Raw genomic sequence first — 21,849 nt, 5'->3', positions numbered from 1 at the left:
CTATTATGTGCCCAATCCTTTGCTCAAAGAATAGCAGTAATAGACATAAGACTACATGTCTGTGTTGAGTGCCATCATGGAGATGCCCCAACGTAGAAAGGGGAACAGAGGAAGATGTTGGTTCTGGAAATGCAGCTGGCCAGGGGTTTGTGTCCTTTCTTTATCACAGATACAGGGGGCTCTCTCCCAACACTGCCTTCTTGAAGAAACAATGCTTATCAGTCATGAACCTATACATAGTTTTGCTTCCCTGCCAGAAAGCAAAAAAATGAGGATAAGGAAGGTGGAAGAGGAAGAAAGGGGGAAGAACCAGAATCCAAGCTTATTCTACATCCCCTTTTCTAGTTATTCTCAAACAGTGAACATCCTGGAGGTAAAACAAGACACATTTAGCTTTTCGGTGCCATATCTTTTTCACTCAAGTGTCCTTGGAAACTGAGGCTCTGGTAGTGACTTTTGGACAAACAGAAAGATCCTGTAATGGTCTCAAATGTACTTATTAAGGGAATAGGTCCTCTGTGTGCTATGTCTGATTCTATTCTATTCTATTCTATTCTATTCTATTCTATTCTATTCTATTCTATTCTATTCTATTCTATCCTATTCTAATCTGTGATTTTCACCTTCATTTCCAACACATAATCTTGATAAAAGTAAGAAAAGGAGAAGAAAAGGTACCAGTGCATTACAAAAACTGCATTTGAGAATCCTAATGTTCACTTCAAAGTGCAGTCTTCTTGGGTAAACATGCAGTCTGTTTGCATTTAATTCTTCCACACGAACCCTGCTAGAAAGTTAGCCAAATTGATAATCGATTCACATGATCTTTGCTCACTCATTTATTAAAACACACCAAACAGTTAATTCCCTTTTCTGTTGGGAGCTCTCACTGGTTCTACATGGCTTGAATGTTAAACAGCCACTCAGGGCTCAGGGAAAACAGCAGAGTCATTAGATGGTAACTGTTTCAAACTGTTCAAAACAAGTCTTAGAAATTAAGGGCTTCAGTGTCCCTTCAATAAGATCACTTTGGTGAATATTTATTGAACTGATAGCTGACAGATGATAAAGAAGATCTAGCCTGTAATCCCAGTGCTTTGGAGGCTAAGTTGGGAGGATCACATGAGGCTAGGAGTTTGAGACCAGCCTGGGCAAGATAGAGACTCCATTTCTTAAAATAAAAAAAAAAATTAAACTTAGCTAGACATGGTAGCTACTTGGGAGGTTAAGGTGGGAGGATCACTTAAGCGCAGGAGTTCGAGGTTACAAAGAGCCATGATCACACCACTATACTACAGCCTGGGCAACAGAGTGAGACTCTGTTTCAAAAAAAAAAAAAAAAAAAAAAGAGTGGATTGGTCAACTAAAGAACTTGAAAGATCTCAAAAAAGCTCTAATTCAGTTGACCAATCCACTTCTTTATTCCTACTTCTTATACTTGAATAAGAGAAGAAAGAAGAGTTTTTGAATACCCTTCACTTCTCCAGCTATGGTATGAGCCCATTAGATACATTGGCCATAACTTACTAATACACTAATTCCCCACCAAGAGCCTCTATCTCTAGACAGGGAGATAGATATATAGCTGATGATAGATAGATAGATAGATAGATAGATAGATAGATAGATAGATGATAGATAGATAGATAGGCAGATAGATAGATAGATAGATAGATAGATAGATAGATAGGCAGATAGATAGATAGGCAGATAGATAGATAGGCAAATACAGATATAGATATAGATATCAATATAGATGCTATAGATACAGATATAGATATAGATATAATCATCCTCCTCTTTAGCCTGGTCCAGAGGCTAATAACAGAGACTCTAAGTAAATTGTGGCACTGGAAGGAAGCCAACAAGTTATGAGATTCTATAGGTCAATCCTTTCTCTTCACACATGAGGACTTTGGGCTTTAGCAATTATTTGGTGGCCAATCTGCAACTCTTAGCCAAGTGTTTCAACTCCTAGGGTGATGCTCCAATTCCTCTGGCCCACAAACCTAGATGCAGTAATGAAGACATACCCTAGAGCTTTTCTAAAAAGCTTAGTTTAATTTTCCTACCTCACTGTGGTACAAATGTTAAGCTTTTCCCTGACACTTAAGCTATTTTATTTTATTATTTTATTTTTGCATTTTATTTTTCATTCACTCATTCATTGTGCAATCATTGATGGAGATCCTACTGTGTGCCATGCATTGTGGTAAGGCTTTAGGAACATCAAAAATAAATTAATACTTTTCAGAATGATGGGGAATATCAATAGGTAATATTATTAAATTATAATTCAGTAAGTGGTAATGAAGATACTTAAGGAAAAATAAAAATGTGTAGATGTGATAACTAAACAAGAAAACACTAAAGCACCTAGTAAGTGCTCAATAAATGCAAGTTTATCTCCCCTGTGCAGTAGTTAAAAATGATAGCTTGCAAACCAACTGTCTCAGGACTTTCTGGGGAGCTTTATTTATATACTGGAGTGCAGCTCCGGAATCTTTATTTTTATTGCTCCCTAGGATGTTCTAACACACACTAAGTTTTAGGACTCCAGTTTGATCTAAAATAGCAGAAGAAACATCTCTCTGAGGAGCTTTACAGAGCTTCATAGGGAAGGTGATACTCAACTAAGTTTTTAAAGATAAGCAGGAATTTCAGACAAGTATTCACAAAGTTATAATGTGGAAAGAAATTACAATTTCTCTATAGAATTCACATGGTAGAACTAGGATCAGTATATAGGAGGTGAGGATGACTAATGGGTACCAAAAAATGATTAGAAAGATTGAATAAAAGCTAACATTTGCTAGCACAACAGGGTGACTACAGTCAATAATAACTTAATTGTATATTTTAAAATAACTTAAAGAATGTAACTTGTTTGTAACTAAAAAAAATGCTCAAGGGGATGGATACCCCATTCTCCATGATGTACTTATTTCACATGGCATGTCTATACCAAAACATCTTATGACCCCATAAATATGTACACCTACTATGTACCCACAAAAATTAAAAATTAAAAAAATAAAAATATTTTTTATTTTTTATTTTTTAATTAATTTTTTATTAAAAATAAAAATAAAAAAACAAGAAGTTTTTAGGGAGCTATTATAAAATATATGACCCACCTTGGAAGCATTTAAGCTGGGTTGGTTGACAAAAATCCTTGGGTCTTTTCCACTTACTCACGTTTTTTCTACAGTGCCTATATTGGTTTTGCCAATGAATGAATAATAAATATAATTGAGTACATGAATAAATGAATGAATACATGCTATTGATTGTTTTCCTTTGTAAAATTGAAGACAGACTTTAAATCTACCCCTATTATTTATGTTTAAGAAACTGAGATCAAGGGCTTTTGAAACCTCATTCTCAACTAGCTTTTCACACAGAATATGCTCAAAAAATGTTTACAGAGTGCTGACTGAATCTCTATTAAATCCCAGCTTGTGCCGGGCGCGGTGGCTCACGCCTGTAATCCCAGCACTTTGGGAGGCCGAGGCAGGCGGATCACAAGGTCAGGAGATCGAGACCACGGTGAAACCCCGTCTCTACTAAAAAAAATACAAAAAATTAGCCGGGCGCGGTGGCGGGCGCCTGTAGTCCCAGCTACTCAGGAGGCTGAGGCAGGAGAATGGCGTAAACCCAGGAGGCAGAGCTTGCAGTGAGCCGAGATCGCGCCACTGCACTCCAGCCTGGGCGACAGAGCGAGACTCCGTCTCAAAAAAGAAAAAGAAAAAAAAAAATCCCAGCTTGTTAGTTCTACCCATTGTTTCTAGAATTTTAGTCTCTTTGGTAGCCGAGTCCTGACAATTATAGAGGGAAGTGTAGAGACACTGAGCTCCAAGATCTCTCCAAACTCTGAAACTGATGATGCTATCAATGGGCAGAATTTCTACGAATTCACTAAAATTAAATTGAGTCTATTGAATACCCTAATGGCAGTCCACTTGTCCTCAGAGGGAAGCTTCAGAGAATAAAAGGGAAGCTGCTTTTCGTGGTACTTACTTCAGCTCAATAACCAGGTGCTGAGTGTCTCCTCTGTGCCAAGAATGCGGAGTCCAGAGTTGAGCAAGGCATGACCTTGCCTCCAAGAGTTTGCCACATAGTACTAGTCGTTGCTTTCCTCTGCTACATATCTATACCTTTAGCCAACCAAACACAGGCCATACCCTTACATGAAAATTGTTTCCATGTTTAACTCAGATTTATCATGTGCCAAAAAAAAAAAAAAAAAAAATGCATGGAATGAAAATGAGATAACAAACAAATAAATAATGAATTTTCTCCATAAAAAAGAATAGTTTTTCAGTGCTTGCCAGATTCCTTTGTCAATCCAAGACTTATAACTCAAAGCAAAAAAAAGAGGATTGCTGAAATAGAGACAACTGAATGGCCCTTTCTACAGAAGTTTTAAGGGTAGATGTGTAAGAAAGTGACTGGGGCATGAGGAGGAAAAAGCATTAAGAGACTCAGGCTCTGCACTCCTGATACAGAAGCAGGTGGCTGTACACACGCCTGCTCCTCAATTGCTGAAGCAGTGGCTATTTAGCATCCTCCACTCTACTTCTCCAGCCCCAGGACAGCTACTTCTTGGGCACCAAAACATCACCACCAATCAGTGGCCTGACAGCCCTTGTACTTTTTCTGCAAATGAACAATAAAAAGGCTTTGATTCTTTCCTTCTGCAGGTGTCTACCTCTACCTGAGCTCCAACATGTATAAGCTAAAATGATACTATTTGTTTTTGCACAAAATAAGAAATACCAAGGAAAAGTTTAAAAGAGCTACATTTTCTACTGAATAGCGAAGACAAGAAAGATTTCTTTATTAAACAAAATTAAATATTTTCCAAGCTTTTATCCTTTTCTCTTTAACCCTCTTCAAGTTCAAATCTAATTTTTTTTTAAGAACCACCAAATTGATTCTAAGAGAATAATTGCTAAGGCGTGAAAATACCGCCCGTATCCTGGAAACAGGCTATGCCATGGGTCGTTTCTTAATTTTCACCCTATTAGGGTAATTTCCTACCACCGTGGGTTTTTTTCCTGCAACAGTTCCTGCATGCTGGCATCCTGGCTCCTTCACAGCTGCCTTGTCAAAGCAAAGGGAAAAGGGACCATTAACATGTTTGTGGAAATAGGTGCAACAATGCCACTGTTCTATTAGCCTGCAATAGGGTGGGGACAAGGGAAGGAAACAAAATTGTCACATGAGAGGGCTGGTCATTTTCAAGAACTTGGCTGCTGTGGCTATTTAATTTAACCTGCAATGATGCCTTTTATAAATCTAGTATCCTAAAATGAAAATAGGCAATTCACATATAAACTACAAAACACAATAAGCAAAAATGTTCAGCCTTCCCAAGTTAAGCAACAAAATGCAAGTTAAAAAAAAGAAAAAAGAAAAAACATGACACCATTATTTGCCTCTTAGCATTTTTTTAAATGATAAAATCAGATGCTTTGAGGGTCTAGTGAAAATGATATTTTTATACAATACTGATAGCACTGTAAATTTGAAAACTTGTTCTGGAAAGCAATTTACAATAAGTACTAACGGCTATGAAAATATTCATGCTCTTTGACCTGGTAATTCCAGTTACTAAAATCTATCCTAATAAAAGTATATAAAAAGTTGTATCTCCAAATATGTGCATTGCCCTTCCATTCACAATAGTGGAAAAATCAGAAACAATGTACATGTATAGATGAACGGTTGAGTAAATTATAGTTTATCAACTAAAAGGACCATTAGAAAATAGCCTAGATCAGCACCTCACACATAGTAGGTACTCAACTGGGTTGAAATGTGTAAAATTACTTACAAAAAATTAAATGGAAAGTAAAATACAATATGCATGTATGCTTACTAATACTCGGACAATATGTATAAGGAAAAATATAGTCAATTTTCTACATTTTCAGTAATGTATTTTTTAATATTTTCATCCCAATTAAAAAAATATGAAACTAAACGAATCCACCTATTTCCCTGGATTTTGGTAAGCTGGGAAACCCCTTAGACTGCAGAGTGTAGATATGTATTACTACTCACGTCTTTCACTCAAATCAGCCTCCTGATAAAAGGAGGCCTAAGGGTCCCACAAAGAAAGGAAGAGTGCACAGGGCTTATGAACAGATATGGAAGACAGTCAGTTCAAAAATGTTACACTGCTGGTGATCATGATGAAGAAAAAGTGGCTCTTCCCTGGCACTATGTAGACCCTCCTAGTGAAAATTCCAGTTGCTTCAAATTCAGTGTGGAAGCTGAGACTCCAGTGTGGATGCACAGACAGCTAAGGGTGATTCCATAGGAACTGCAGAGTGAATGTCAACAAGGCCCTTTTTCGGGGGCCTACAATTAACTCTAAAAATGAGACATCTACCCTGGAAAAGCTTCTAGGCTAGGAAACCTGGCTAGAAGCCTGAATTGGATCCAGTTCTGTATACCATTAACTGTGAAGTTTCAGCAAATCATGTAACTTCTGTCTAAATCTCAGTTACCTCATTGGGTAAAATGAGCATAACAATCCCTGCCCTGGCTTCCTCACACGACTGTTAATAAGGATTGAAGGAACAAGTTCACTGGTGTATGAGAGTCCTGTGAACCATGATGTGCCATATCCAGGTAAAGAATGCTACTCATCAAGAAAAGAGACCTCAGTTTGCCACTTTGTGGCTCATTCTGGGTTTGCCAATTGTAGGGTCTACACAATCAAAAATCGAAGAGACATTCATCAATTTCTAGCCTTTGGATAAAAACCAACCCTCTTCCAATACTCCTTTATTGCCCTATGATTGTTACCTGGAAGAAAATTATATAAAACAGTAAGAATGACACACACACACACAAAAATCTGTATATAAACAGTGGTATCTACTGGCAATAGGTTCAGAAGTGCAAAGTCTCATTTTCTTCCTTCCCTCAAATCTAGAAAAACCATTAGTGCCACTACAAAACTATTCTTTGTACCAACGGATATTAGGGCCCATCTAATAGTAGCTCGCAGTCAATGGGCGTGAGCAAGTTAAATAATGAAACCCCAGAGAAGCTACAAGAAAGGGAAATATCTGTTACGTGTGAGACACATGAAGTAACCTATAGTCAGTAACTTTCACGTAAAGCAGGCACTCTTCAAGTAGCATTCCCTAGAAGTGTATTCTTCCCAACAAAGATCAAGGATGTCTACAAAGCTTCTACTACTACCACCTACTCCCAGAAAGATTGAGAAACAAAGGACAGATTCCTGGGTAATAAGAACCACATCTTTTGCAGGAAGTGCACCGAAGGAGAGGAAATCTCCATTTTGTCTATAAGTACTTATTGAAAAAGTACTAACTACTGGGGACAAAACAGAGAAGCAGATAGACAAGGTCTCTGCCTTTTGCTCGAGCACCCTTCATTTTTATGTTGTGCAATCTACATAGTAGCAAATTAAGAACACAGAAATAAAGTTTATGAAGTTTTGCAACTAAAGTCCAAATTCTGGGTGGTCATGAAATAATGAAAATTCTCCACTGTTAGAATAAAAGTACCGATACAAAGACTTGTCCATTCTGAGGTGGGATGTAAATAGTATGGAATAAAGAAGGAATCAATAGCTGTAGGACACATTCCGGCCAGCATATACTCCTTTCTTATGTTAACAAGAGTTTTCTTTGCTTAAGGATCTGTAGTCCCCAATCCTAGCCTGTGTATTTTCAGTGAACCTGACACCAACCCAAGATATCAGAGGGTAGCACATGAATTAGATTAAGCCAATCAGCACACTCCGTCCCCCTGGCCACAGTGACTGGTTCAGGGATGGACACTAGACCCATATCAAGTCCATTAAGTCTGAGAAGACTTAATTCTAAGACATATATTTGGTAATATTTAGGGAATATTTCTGATTTCTTTCCCTCTGGAGATGACCTAAAGAGACACTGAGGTCTTAGATTTAAATCTTTTTTTTTTTTTTTTTTTTTGAAACACAGTTTCACACATGTTGCCTAGGCTGGAGTGCAGTGGCACAATCTAGGCTCACTGCAACCTCTGCCTCCTGGGTTCAAGTGATTCTCCAGCCTCAGCCTCCCGAGTAGCTGGGATTACAGGCATCCACCACCATTTTTTGTATTTTTAGTAGAGATGGGGCTTCGCCATATTGACCAGGCTGGTCTCAAACTCCTGACCTCAGGTGATCCACCTGCCTTGGCCTCCCAAAGTGCTGGGATGACAGGCGTGAGCCACCACACCTGGACAGATTTAAGTCTTTAGTCCATTTTGATTTGATTTGGTTTCTGTATATGGCAAGCAATAGGGGTCTAATTTCATTCTTTTGCATATTGATTCAGTTTCCCAATTTATTGAAGAGACTGTCTTTTCCCCAGTGTATGTTCTTGGCACCTTTGTTAAAAACGAGTTCACTATAGGTGTGTGGATTTGTTTCTGCATTCTCTATTCTGTCCCATTGTTTTATGTGTCTGTTTTTATGTCAGTACCATGCTGTTTTGGTTACTATAGCTCTATAGTATAATTTGAAGTCAGGTAATGGGATTACTCTAATTTTTTCTTTTTATTTATTTATTTATTTATTTATTTATTTTTAAATTTATTTATTATTATTATACTTTAAGTTGTAGGGTACATGTACATAACGTGCAGGTTTGTTACATATGTATACTTGTGCCATGTTGGTGTGCTGCACCCATCAACTCGTCATTTACATCAGGTATAACTCCCAATGCAATCCCTCCCCCCTCCCCCCTCCCCATGATAGGCCCCGGTGTGTGATGTTCCCCTTCCTGAGTCCTAGTGATCTCATTGTTCAGTTCCCACCTATGAGTGAGAACATGCAGTGTTTGCTTTTCTGTTCTTGTGATAGTTTGCTAAGAATGATGGTTTCCAGCTGCATCCATGTCCCTACAAAGGACACAAACTCATCCTTTTTGATGGCTGCATAGTATTCCATGGTGTATATGTGCCACATTTTCTTAATCCAATCTGTCACTGATGGACATTTGGGTTGATTCCAAGTCTTTGCTATTGTGAATAGTGCTGCAATAAACATACGTGTGCATGTGTCTTTATAGCAGCATGATTTATAATCCTTTGGGTATATACCCAGTAATGGGATGGCTGGGTCATATGGTACATTTAGTTCTAGATCCTTGAGGAATCGCCATACTGTTTTCCATAATGGTTGAACTAGTTTACAATCCCACCAACAGTGTAAAAGTGTTCCTATTTCTCCACATCCTCTCCAACACCTGTTGTTTCCAGACTTTTTAATGATCGCCATTCTAACTGGTGTGAGATGGTATCTCATTGTGGTTTTGATTTGCATTTCTCTGATGGCCAGTGATGATGAGCATTTTTTCATGTGTCTGTTGGCTGTATGAATGTCTTCTTTTGAGAAATGTCTGTTCATATCCTTTGCCCACTTTTTGATGGGGTTGTTTGTTTTTTTCTTGTAAATTTGTTTGAGTTCTTTGTAGGTTCTGGATATTAGTCCTTTGTCAGATGAGTAGATTGCAAAAATTTTCTCCCATTCTGTAGGTTGTCTGTTCACTCTGATGGTAGTTTCTTTTGCTGTGCAGAAGCTCTTTAGTTTAATTAGATCCCATTTGTCAATTTTGGCTTTTGCTGCTGTTGCTTTTGGTGTTTTCAACATGAAGTCTTTGCCCATGCCTATGTCCTGAATGGTACTACCTAGGTTTTCCTCTAGGATTTTTATGGTATTAGGTCTAACATTTAAGTCTCTAATCCATCTTGAATTAATTTTCATATAAGGAGTAAGGAAAGGATCCAGTTTCAGGTTTCTACTTATGGCTAGCCAATTTTCCCAGCACCATTTATTAAATAGGGAATCCTTTCCCCATTTCTTGTTTCTCTCAGGTTTGTCAAAGATCAAATGGCTGTAGATGTGTGGTATTATTTCTGAGGACTCTGTTCTGTTCCATTGGTCTATATCTCTGTTTTGGTACCAGTACCATGCTGTTTTGGTTACTGTAGCCTTGTAGTATAGTTTGAAGTCAGGTAGCGTGATGCCTCCAGCTTTGTTCTTTTGACTTCGGATTGTCTTGGAGATGCGGGCTCTTTTGGTTCCATACGAACTTTAAAGCAGTTTTTTCCAATTCTGTGAAGAAACTCATTGATAGCTTGATGGGGATGGCATTGAATCTATAAATTACCTTGGGCAGTATGGCCATTTTCACGATATTGATTCTTCCTATCCATGAGCATGGTATGTTCTTCCATTTGTTTGTGTCCTCTTTTATTTCACTGAGCAGTGGTTTGTATTTCTCCTTGAAGAGGTCCTTTACATCCCTTGTAAGTTGGATTCCTAGGTATTTGATTCTCTTTGAAGCAATTGTGAATGGAAGTTCATTCCTGATTTGGCTCTCTGTTTGTCTGTTACTGGTGTATAAGAATGCTTGTGATTTTTGCACATTAATTTTGTATCCTGAGACTTTGCTGAAGTTGCTTATCAGCTTAAGGAGATTTTGGGCTGAGACAATGGGGTTTTCTAAATATACAATCATGTCATCTGCAAACAGGGACAATTTGACTTCTTCTTTTCCTAACTGAATACCCTTGATTTCTTCGTCTTGCCTGATTGCCCTAGCCAGAACTTCCAACACTATGTTGAATAGGAGTGGTGAGAGAGGGCATCCCTGTCTTGTGCCAGTTTTCAAAGGGAATTTTTCCAGTTTTTGCCCATTCAGTATGATATTGGCTGTGGGTTTGTCATAAATAGCTCTTATGATTTTGAGGTACGTTCCATCAATACCGAATTTATTGAGCGTTTTTAGCATGAAGGGCTGTTGAATTTTGTCAAAAGCCTTTTCTGCATCTATTGAGATAATCATGTGGTTCTTGTCTTTGGTTCTGTTTATATGCTGGATTATGTTTATTGATTTGCGAATGTTGAACCAGCCTTGCATCCCAGGGATGAAGCCCACTTGATCATGGTGGATAAGCTTTTTGATGTGTTGCTGAATCCGGTTTGCCAGTATTTTATTGAGGATTTTTGCATCGATGTTCATCAGGGATATTGGTCTAAAATTCTCTTTTTTTGTTGTGTCTCTGCCAGGCTTTGGTATCAGGATGATGTTGGCCTCATAAAATGAGTTAGGGAGGATTCCCTCTTTTTCTATTGATTGGAATAGTTTCAGAAGGAATGGTACCAGCTCCTCCTTGTACCTCTGGTAGAATTCAGCTGTGAATCCATCTGGTCCTGGACTTTTTTTGGTTGGTAGGCTATTAATTATTGCCTCAATTTCAGAGCCTGCTATTGGTCTATTCAGGGATTCAACTTCTTCCTGGTTTAGTCTTGGAAGAGTGTAAGTGTCCAGGAAATTATCCATTTCTTCTAGATTTTCCAGTTTATTTGCGTAGAGGTGTTTATAGTATTCTCTGATGGTAGTTTGTATTTCTGTGGGGTCGGTGGTGATATCCCCTTGATCATTTTTAATTGCGTCAATTTGGTTCTTCTCTCTTTTCTTTATTAGTCTTGCTAGTGGTCTGTCAATTTTGTTGATATTTTCAAAAAACCAACTCCTGGATTCATTGATTTTTTGGAGGGTTTTTTGTGTCTCTATCTCCTTCAGTTCTGCTCTGATCTTAGTTAGTTCTTGCCTTCTGCTAGCTTTCGAAGGTGTTTGCTCTAGCTTCTCTAGTTCTTTTAATTGCGATGTTAGAGTGTCAATTTTAGATCTTTCCTGCTTTCTCTTGTGGGCATTTAGTGCTATAAATTTCCCTCTACACACTGCTTTAAATGTGTCCCAGAGATTCTGGTATGTTGTATCTTTGTTCTCATTGGTTTCAAAGAACATCTTTATTTCTGCCTTCATTTCGTTATGTACCCAGTAGTCATTCAGGAGCAGGTTGTTCAGTTTCCATGTAGTTGAGCGGTTTTGATTGAGTTTCGTAGTCCTGAGTTCTAGTTTGATTGCACTGTGGTCTGAGAGACAGTTTGTTATAATTTCTGTTCTTGTACATTTGCTGAGGAGTGCTTTACTTCCAATTACGTGGTCAATTTTGGAGTAAGTACGATGTGGTGCTGAGAAGAATGTATATTCTGTTGATTTGGGGTGGAGAGTTCTATAGATGTCTATTAGGTCTGCTTGCTGCAGAGATGAGTTCAATTCCTGGATATCCTTGTTAACTTTCTGCCTCGTTGATCTGTCTAATGCTGACAGTGGAGTGTTGAAGTCTCCCATTATTATTGTATGGGAGTCTAAGTCTCTTTGTAAGTCTCTAAGGACTTGCTTGATGAATCTGGGTGCTCCTGTATTGGGTGCATATATATTTAGGATAGTTAGCTCTTCCTGTTGAATTGATCCCTTTACCATTATGTAATGGCCTTCTTTGTCTCTTTTGATCTTTGATGGTTTAAAGTCTGTTTTATCAGAGACTAGTATTGCAATCCCCGCTATTTTTTGTTCTCCATTTGCTTGGTAAATCTTCCTCCATCCCTTTATTTTGAGCCTATGTATGTCTCTGCATGTGAGGTGGGTCTCCTGAATACAGCAGACTGATGGGTCTTGACTCTTTATCCAGTTTGCCAGTCTGTGTCTTTTAATTGGAGCATTTAGTCCATTTACATTTAAGGTTAAGATTGTTATGTGTGAACTTGATCCTGCCATTATGATATTAACTGGTTATTTTGCTCGTTAGTTGATGCAGTTTCTTCCTTGCCTCGATGGTCTTTACATGTTGGCATGTTTTTGCAATGTCTGGTACCAGTTGTTCCTTTCCATGTTTAGTGCTTCCTTCAGGGTCTCTTGTAAGGCAGGCCTAGTGGTGACAAAATCTCTAAGCATTTGCTTATCTGTAAAGGATTTTATTTCTCCTTCACTTATGAAACTTAGTTTGGCTGGATATGAAATTCTGGGTTTAAAATTCTTTTCTTTAAGAATGTTGAATATTGGCCCCCACTCTCTTCTGGCTTGGAGAGTTTCTGCCGAGAGATCTGCTGTTAGTCTGATGGGCTTCCCTTTGTGGGTAACTCGACCTTTCTCTCTGGCTGCCCTTAAGATTTTTTCCTTCATTTCAACTTTGGTGAATCTGGCAATTATGTGTCTTGGAGTTGCTCTTCTCGAGGAGTATCTTTGTGGCGTTCTCTGTATTTCCTGGATTTGAATGTTGGCCTGCCCTACTAGGTTGGGGAAGTTCTCCTGGATGATATCCTGAAGAGTGTTTTCCAACTTGGTTCCATTTTCCCCCTCACTTTCAGGCACCCCAATCAGACGTAGATTTGGTCTTTTTATATAATCCCATACTTCTTGCAGGCTTTGTTCATTTCTTTTTCTTCTTTTTTCTTTTGGTTTCTCTTCTCGCTTCATTTCATTCATTTGATCCTCAATCGCTGATACTCTTTCTTCCAGTTGATCGAGTCGGTTACTGAAGCTTGTGCATTTGTCACGTATTTCTCGTGTCATGGTTTTCATCTCTTTCATTTCGTTTATGACCTTCTCTGCATTAATTACTCTAGCCATCAATTCTTCCACTTTTTTTTCAAGATTTTTAGTTTCTTTGCGCTGGGTACGTAATTCCTCCTTTAGCTCTGAGAAATTTGATGGACTGAAGCCTTCTTCTCTCATCTCGTCAAAGTCATTCTCCGTCCAGCTTTGATCCGTTGCTGGTGATGAGCTGCGCTCCTTTGCCGGGGGAGATGCGCTCTTATTTTTTGAATTTCCAGCTTTTCTGCCCTGCTTTTCCCCCATCTTTGTGGTTTTATCTGTCTCTGGTCTTTGATGATGGTGATGTACTGATGGGGTTTTGGTGTAGGTGTCCTTCCTGTTTGATAGTTTTCCTTCTAACAGTCAGGACCCTCAGCTGTAGGTCTGTTGGAGATTGCTTGAGGTCCACTCCAGACCCTGTTTGCCTGGGTATCAGCAGCAGAGGCTGCAGAAGATAGAATATTTCTGAACAGCAATTTTACCTGTCTGATTCTTGCTTTGGAAGCTTCCTCTCAGGGGTGTACTCCACCCTGTGAGGTGTAGGGTGTCAGACTGCCCCTGGTGGGGGATGTCTCCCAGTTAGGCTACTCAGGGGTCAGGGACCCACTTGAGCAGGGAGTCTGTCCCTTCTCAGATCTCAACCTCCATGTTGGGAGATCCACTGCTCTCTTCAAAGCTGTCAGACAGAGTCGTTTGCATCTGCAGAGGTTTCGGCTGAGTTTGTTATTGTTTACTGTGCCCTGTCCCCAGGGGTGGAGTCTACAGAGACAGGCAGGTTTCCTTGAGCTGCTGTGAGCTCCACCCAGTTCGAGCTTCCCAGCGGCTTTGTTTACCTACTTAAGCCTCAGCAATGGCGGGCGCCCCTTCCCTCAGCCTCTCTGCTGCCTTGCCGGTAGATCACAGACTGCTGTGCTAGCAATGAGGGAGGCTCAGTGGGTGTGGGACCCTCCCGGCCAGGTGTGGGATATGATCTCCTGGTGTGCCTGTTTGCTTAAAGTGCAGTATTGGGGTGGGAGTTACCCGATTTTCTAGGTGTTGTGTGTCTCAGTTCCCCTGGCTAGGAAAAGGGATTCCCTTCCCCCTTGCGCTTCCCAGGTGAGGCAATGCCTCGCCCTGCTTCAGCTCTCGCTGGTCGGGCTGCAGCAGCTGACCAGCACCGATCGTCCGGCACTCCCCAGTGAGATGAACCCAGTACCTCAGCTGAAAATGCAGAAATCACCAGTCTTTTGTGTCGCTCGCGCTGGGAGTTGGAGACTGGAGCTGTTCCTATTCGGCCATCTTGCTCTGCCCTTACCTAATTTTTTCTTTTGGCTTAGGATAGTTTTGGCTATTCTGGGTCTTCTGTGGTTCCATATACATTTTAAAAATTTTTTTCTATATCTGTGAAGAATGTCATTGAATTTTCATAGGGATTACATTGAATCTGTATATGACTTACAATATTTATTGTTCTAATCCAAGAACATAGAAAATTTTTCCATTTTTCTGTGTCCTTTTTAATTTCTTTCATCAGTGTTTCACAGTTTTCATTACAGAGATATTTAACTTTTCTAGTTAGTTCCCAGGTATTTAATTTCATTTGTGACTATTGTAAATGGGATTACTTTTAAAATTTCTTTTTCACATAGTTCACTCTTGGCATATATAAATGCTACTGATTTTTGTATGCTGATATTGCATCCTGCAACTTTACTAAATTTGTTTATCAATTCTAATAGTTTTCTTATGGATTCCTTATATTTTTCCAAATAAGATAATATCATCTGCAAACAAGGATAATTTGACTTCTTCCTTTCAAGTTTGGATGCCCTTTGCTCTAGCTAGGACTTTCAGTACTATTTTGAATAACAGTGCTGACAGTGGGCATCCTTGTAATGTTCCAGGTTTTAGAGGAAAGGTTTTCACTTTTTCCCCATTCAGTATGATACTAACTATGGTTCTATTGTATATGGCTTTTATTATGTTGAGATATTTCCTTCTATCCCCAGTTTTTTGAGGAATTTTATCATGAAGTGATGTCTAGTTTTATCAAATGCTTTTCTAGCATCAATTGAAATGATCATATTATTTTTATCCTTCATTCTGTTGATATGATGTATCACTTTCATTGATTTGCATAAGTTGAGCCATCCTTGCATCCCTGGGAGAAATCCTCCTTGGTCTTGATGACTAATCTTTCTAATACATTGTTGAATTTGGTTTGCTAGTATTTTGTTGATAATTTTTACATCAACATTCATGCAGATATTGGGCTATCATTTTTTTTGTTGTTGATGTGTCTTTGTCTGGTTTGGTATCAGAGTAATATTAGCCTCATAGAATGAGTTTGGAAGTATTCCCTCCTCTATTTTTCAGAGTAGTTTGAGTTGAATTTCTATTAGTTCTTTAAATGTTTGGTAGAATTCAGCAGCAAAACCATGAGGTCCCAGGCTTTTTATCTTACTGGGAGACTTTTTATGATGGCTTCAATCTCATTATTTGCAATTGGTCTGTTCAGCTTTTGGATTTCCTCCAACTTAAACCTTAGAAAGTTGTATATATCTAGGAGTTTGTCCATTCCTTCTAGATTTTCCAACTTATTGTCATACAGTTGCTCATAGTAGCCACTATGAATTGTAATGTCTCCATTTTCATATCTGATTTTATTTATTTGTATCTTCTCTCTTTTTTCTTAGTTAGTCTGGCTAAAGGTTTGTCACTTTTGTTTAACTTTTCTACAAACCAACTTTTTGTTTCATTGGTCCCTTGGATTTTTTTTATTTCAATTTCATTTATTTCTGCCCTGATTTTTTTCTTTCGTTACTTCTGCTCATTCTGAATTTGGTTTATTCTTTCTTTTCTAGTTCTTTAAGATGTACTGTTAGATTGTTCATTTGGAGTTTTTCTTCCGAAAATGTACACACTTATAACTATAAACTTATCTCTTAGTACTGCTTTTGCTGTATCCCATAGGTTTTGGTTGTGTTTCCATTATCAATTGTTTCAAGAAATTTTTTAATTTCCATCTTAATTTCTTCATTGACACACTGGTCATTCAGGAGCATACTCTTTAATTTCCATGTATTTGTACAATTTCCAAAATTCCTCTTCTTATTAATTTCTACTTTTATTTCATTGTGGTCAGAGAAGATGTTTGATATTATTTCAATTTTTTTAATGTTTAAAGACTTGTTTTGTGACCTAACATATGGTCTATCCTTCAGAATGATTTACATACTGAGAAAAAGAATGTGTATTCTGCAGCTCTTGGATGAAACGTTCTGTAAATACCTATTAGATCCATGTGATCTTTAGTGCAGTCTGATGTTTGTTGATTTTCTGTCTGGGAGATCCATCTAATGCTGAAAGTGGGGTCTTAAAGTCTCCCACTATTATTGTATGTGGTCCTATCTCCTTCTTCAGCTCTAATAATATTTTATACATACAGGTAATGTATTGAGTTTCACCTGAAGCCAGCAAGTCTCAGAGACTCACCCAAGGCCCTCAACATAGTACCTGGGTATCAGTGCTGGTTATTCAGGGTCCAAGGGTGCTTCAGTTAGCAAGTGATGAATGCTACCAAGACTGGGTCCTTTCCTTCAAGGCAGTGGGTTCCCTTCTGGCCCAGGGTGTATCTAAAAATCTCATCTGGAATCTAGGGCCTAGAATGGGGGCCTCACAACTCTACCTGGTGCTCTATCCTGCTGTGGCTGAGTTGGCATCCAGGATGCAAGACAGAGTCCTTCCCTCTCTTCCCCCCCCTCTCCTGAAGCAGAAAAAAAATTGTCTCTTTTGGACCCTCAAGCTCTACAGCCTAGGGTTAGAGGAGGGGAGATGCCAGCACTCTCTTGGTTTTCCCAGCTGGTGTCTCAGTAGGTTGCATCCCCTTCTGCCCCACTGTCCACTGTCCACTGCCTACGGGCCTGTTTCAGTACTAGGACTTGCCTAAGAGTTTCAGTCCTTACGGGTTAGCCTTTCACATTTACTTGGAGACACAGTGCACTGGAGCCCTCTGTGGTGAGGTTTGCAGGCATTCAAGCTCCAACCTATCACTGAGATTTACAATTCCCCTCTGGCTAGGGCTGGTTTAAAAGCTCCCTCCGTGGGCAGGCACCAGCTGAGTTTGTTCGCATTTTTGCTTCTGCTTTAACAGGATAGCACTGAGTTCAATGCCTCACAATTGCTGTGTTCTTCCTACCTCAGTGCTCAGAGATGTTCTCTCCACCAAGGTCCCCATTGCAGAGGGTAGGAAGGGGTGGTATCCATGAAAACTCCAAACTGTTCTTTCCACCTTTTCAGTGCATCTTTCAGTAATATGAAGTTAAAAAGTTAAAATCAGGTACTGTGAATGCTCACCAGGTTTTCTGTTTTTATGAAAGTGTTTTTTCCGTGTAGATAGTTGTTTACTTGGTGTCCTTGTGGGGACTGGGCTGGGAACAATTGGTGAAGCCTTCTATTCCGCCATCTTGCTCCATCCTCTCTAATTCCAAGAAGGGGTTTTTGTTTTGTCTTGTTTTAACGTGCTCTGCTATACTTATCAACTTTCAAAAAATATTTTTCCTTTCTCTGTCTAAAGTGTTTTTATATTTTAGAAAACTCATATTCCTTGTGACCTCTCAAAAAACTGCTGGGCCATTAAAGCCCCGTTATGATACTTCCTATGACTGTCTAAACTCAGGTCCGTGCCTTCAAGACATGTACAATCTAGTTGTAAAGAAAAGACTCACTGGAAACAATAGAGTGAATTGGTTTTAAAGTGGGGATCCAAAGTTATAAATTCTGCTAAAGGCCAAAGGAGAAGGCATTATTGAGACTGGATATTTGGGGAGGTTTTTCCAGAGTAGACAGGAATTTACAGTGGCCTTAAATCATAAAGATTAGAATTAATGGAAAGAGAATTCTAGGTGGGAGAAAATAGGTAAACAATAAGAGGGAAGTGGGAGTGGGCATGGCTCACAATAAGCACACAGAAGAAAAGAGAATCTGTGAAGAGGAGTTGTGTATGTGTAATCAGGCATTGACACACAGAAGTTTCAGGAATTGTTGCAATGAAACCTTTATAAAATAAGAAAACAATTTCAATAAGTAAAATACATTAGATATTGAACTAGACTCTAGTAAGTTTTGAATTAGATTTCAGAGTAAGGAAGAATGCTTAATGTTGACAATCTAAACCTTGATTTCTGGGCAGGTGGATAGAGATGAATACATTTCACAGGACTACCTTCAAGCATGAAGCAGCATGAAAACAATGTTAGCTATAATTAACGTTAAATTTACTTATTGCCAGGAACATTGCTAACACTTTACATACATTATTTCACTTAATCATCTCAACAACTCTGCAAGACAAATATTATTATATTCTACATTTTATAGTTGAAGATATTGAGGTTCAAGAAAATTAAGGAACTCGGTCCTAGTTAGGCTGTGATTTGCATATATATGTGTGTGTGTGTGTATATATATATATATATAGTGTGTGTGTGTACACTGACACACACACATATATACAGAGAGATTTCCTAACACCAGAAATTGTGCTTTTGACTACTGATATAATATGGATATTTGTCCCTTCTAAATCTCTTGTTCAAATGTGATCCTCAATGTTGGAGGTGGGGCCTAGTAGGAAGTGTTAGTGTCATGGGGTGGATCCTTTATGAATGGCTTGGTGCTTTCCCTGTGATAATCACTGAGTTTTCACTCTATTAGTTCAGGAAAGAGCTGGTTGTTAAAAGAGCTTGGCACCCCCCCTTCTCTTTTTTCCTCTCTCACCATGTGACATGCCTGCCCCACCCTCGCCTTCTGCCAAGAGTAAAAGATTCCTGAGGCCTCACCAGAAGCTGAGCAGATGTTGATGCCATGCTTGTACAGCCTCCAGAACTGTGAACCAAACAAACCTCTTTTCTTTATAAATTACCCAGTCTTGGGTACTCCTTTATGGGAATGCAAAGTGGACTAAAACAACTACTATTCTAACATATATAAGAATTAGTTGGGTTGCATATAGGGTAAAAACAAATAGATACAAGTGGTTTTAAAAAGCAGTAACAGAAGTTCTAAGGCTTCTTTTTGTACCAGGTATCAATCCAAATGGATGTGGGAAGGCAGGTCCAAATACTCCAGAGCTGGGACACAGGAATCCAGGGTCGTGGGTGACGGGAACAGCTTAGTGTTAAGGGGCCCTAACCAGTTGCTATTTATCAACAAGTGCAAAAATATTTTAGTATTTTAACAACTTGCATGGCCATTCCACTGTGTACTGGGAAAAAAGGCAGCCCAGTATATGACCCCACTCATCCTTACCACACAGTCCCCCGGATTCCCACTGTTAGCCGAATGCATCCAACACCACAAGTGAGACAAGCAAAGCACCAGCTGGATTAAAGGGTCCTCATTTATTCTCCACTGCATGACCATCTGTCTCACACCTGGCAAGGGAAAGGTGGAAACGAGAGAAAGAAAAAGAAGAAGATAAGTTAGAAAGAATAGAGTAATTGATTGTTTTATTTGATCTTAAAACAAGTCAACCAGAACGTACCTCCTCCAGTTCCTAGCAGGCTGCAATTCCATATAAGAATAAACTTAGTGAGATGGTGATAATGTCACTAGAAGAGTTGCTTAAGCAGAAAAGGTTATTTTACATGGAAGTTAAAAGCAAGATGTGCTGTGAGTAGATGTGCTCGGTGTAAAAAATCAGTTCTTGCAAAATTAACAGTTGAACATTGGGAGTTATGTTCAACTGTTAATTTTGCAAGAACTGATTTTTTACACCGATATACCTGAGGTAAATGATGAGTTGATGGGTACTGACGAGTTGATGGGTGCAGCACAGCAACATGACACAAGTATACATATGTAACAAACCTGCACGTTATGCACATGTACCCTAGAACTTAAAGTATAATAATAATAAAAAATTAAAAATTAACAGTTGAATTATATTCATTGCATTTTAAAGGTAAAGTATTCATAAATTCATATAATGAAAAGAGCAAAAAATAAATTCAAATTCTCAGACCAAGCCACCATTCTTCAAACTTTGAAAAATGTAGACTGGTTTTTATTGCAATTATTTTAAATCTTAACAATACTTTCTGGAAAAGTGAAGGCTTTAGGCAGTAACCTTCTAATAGCACAAATAAAATCTTTTCTTATGAGACTTTAAGTTCAACATGCAGGGTAAGAAATTTTTACAATTGCATTGATCATTTGAACTCTAGGGCTCCTGATCCTGAGGGCACATATTTTGCTCCTCATTAACCAGAAAAAAGTAAGGATGGTATACCACTTATTTTAAAACCTATTTTCTAAAGATTGAATATGAAAAACATGGTCATTTTCTTCAATTTGAACATGATTTCTTCTATTTGCATGTAATTTCATAAAATGATTATTTTAAATGGTTGTGCTTTTAGTCATAACCTTGTAAGGGGGTAAAGCAGTGTGGGAGGGGATTTGAAAATGGTAAACTTTTATGTCGAACTGGACTTTCAACTGAAGGTTACAGCTGGGTGTTGAAAATGACATCATAATCCTTTTGATGACCCATATGGATCTCATTGGTAATAATCTGTATTGACCACTAGAATGGTTTTGTTTATAGAATTATCTACTAGCCTTCTATTTTCTCTTTTGAAGAAACAGTTTTGAGAGCCCTCAGCTAAATAAGGGTTCCAGGATCAGAGCTGTGAGCAACGCTGCCCTGATGGGAAATGAAGGGGAGCTGAACTTCGGCGTTTACAGTGTGCCTTTCACAGGATCCTTCTTTTGCCTGGCAGACAGTCTAATGACTAGTTGTTCAACCTGTGATCAGATAGTTTCTCACACAGGAAACTTGTTTATACTGGCCGACATCCCTGTGGCTCTCGTCTGACCCATGTCCAGTTTATGCCTGCCTGACCATTGCTCCAGTGCTGGGAGCCCAACCGAGTTCTTGCCTGTATCCTGAAGAAAACCTGGTCTGGGGTAGCCCCTATTTCTTCAGATGGAAAATACAAATTCAGTACACCACTAGAATACGAAACAAGTTCAAAGATTTTTACTTACAGCTCCTGGGCAAAGAGGATAATGAGTTGGAAGGGCAGTCCTCCATCCCTGGGTCACACAAGGCAGGAATGAAGAGTCCGGCTGAGAGAGGAGAAAGAAAAAGAGAGAGAGTGATGCATGCAATGACTAGCAGTATTTATAAGGGATTAGACTGTGGATCACTTTAAGTTTGAGGGCAGATGCCTAGTGGTTCATTTAAAGGAAGCAGGAAAGAAGACAGCCCTACCTGCTAGGCAGGAAGGATGCCTCTAAGTTCTTCTCTTAGAGGAACTTAGAGAAGTTCCTCAAGCCAGTGGCTGTGGTATAGAGCTGGAAGCTGTGTCCAGGGTGATTGAGCCCTACTTCTGATATGAGAAAA

General features: G+C 38.9%; 1 long non-coding RNA gene across 1 annotated transcript in view; it reads right to left on the bottom strand.

Moving 5' to 3' along the window:
* The window catches only part of LOC135969537 (uncharacterized), a 164,858-nt gene extending 143,286 nt beyond the window's left edge, over positions 1 to 21,572 (bottom strand). The window contains exon 1 of the long non-coding RNA XR_010584798.1: positions 21,492 to 21,572. This is a non-coding gene — a long non-coding RNA (uncharacterized lncRNA). The remainder of the gene's footprint in view (positions 1 to 21,491) is intronic.
* Between the last annotated feature and the right edge of the window lie 277 nt (positions 21,573 to 21,849).

This window comes from Macaca fascicularis, chromosome 2, assembly GCF_037993035.2.
Source record: "Macaca fascicularis isolate 582-1 chromosome 2, T2T-MFA8v1.1".
Taxonomy (NCBI): domain Eukaryota; kingdom Metazoa; phylum Chordata; class Mammalia; order Primates; family Cercopithecidae; genus Macaca; species Macaca fascicularis.
The sequence above is the reverse complement of the archived record's forward strand: the minus strand, read 5'-3'. Positions and strand labels throughout refer to the sequence as shown.